This window comes from Trachemys scripta, chromosome 11 (assembly GCF_013100865.1).
Source record: "Trachemys scripta elegans isolate TJP31775 chromosome 11, CAS_Tse_1.0, whole genome shotgun sequence".
NCBI classification, from domain to species: domain Eukaryota; kingdom Metazoa; phylum Chordata; order Testudines; family Emydidae; genus Trachemys; species Trachemys scripta.
Window position 1 is genome coordinate 38,455,017 of NC_048308.1, and position 539 is coordinate 38,455,555.

The following is a 539-nucleotide window of genomic DNA, read 5'->3' on the forward strand; positions in this document are numbered from 1 at the left end:
GTGGTAGAATGTGCATTTGGCCGTTTAAAAGGTCGCTGGCGTTCATTATTGACTCGCTCTGACCTCAGCCAAAGAAATCTCCCCATTGTTATTTCTGCTTGCTGTGTGCTCCACAATCTCTGTGAAAGTAAGGGGGAGACCTTTATGGCGGGGTGGGAGGCTGAGGCAAATCACCTGGCTGCTGATTACGCGCAGCCAGACACCAGGGCGATTAGAAGATCACACCATGAAGCGCTGTGCATCAGAGAAGCTTTGAAAACCAGTTTCATGGCTGGACAGGCTACAGTGTGAAATATCTGTTTGTTTCTCCTTCATGAAAACCCTCCCCCTTTACTGACTGATTTTCTGTAAGGAACCCACCCTGCCCCTTCCCCCAGCTTTCTTTCAAACCAAATAAAGTCACTATCATTTAAAAATCATTTATTCTTTATTAATAGATTAGAAAAAGAGGGAGGGAACCCGGGTGGTATTTGGGAGGAGGATTGCTGGGAAGGAAAAAGCCACAAAGAAAAGGTTAAAAAAATGACAGCCTTTTGCTT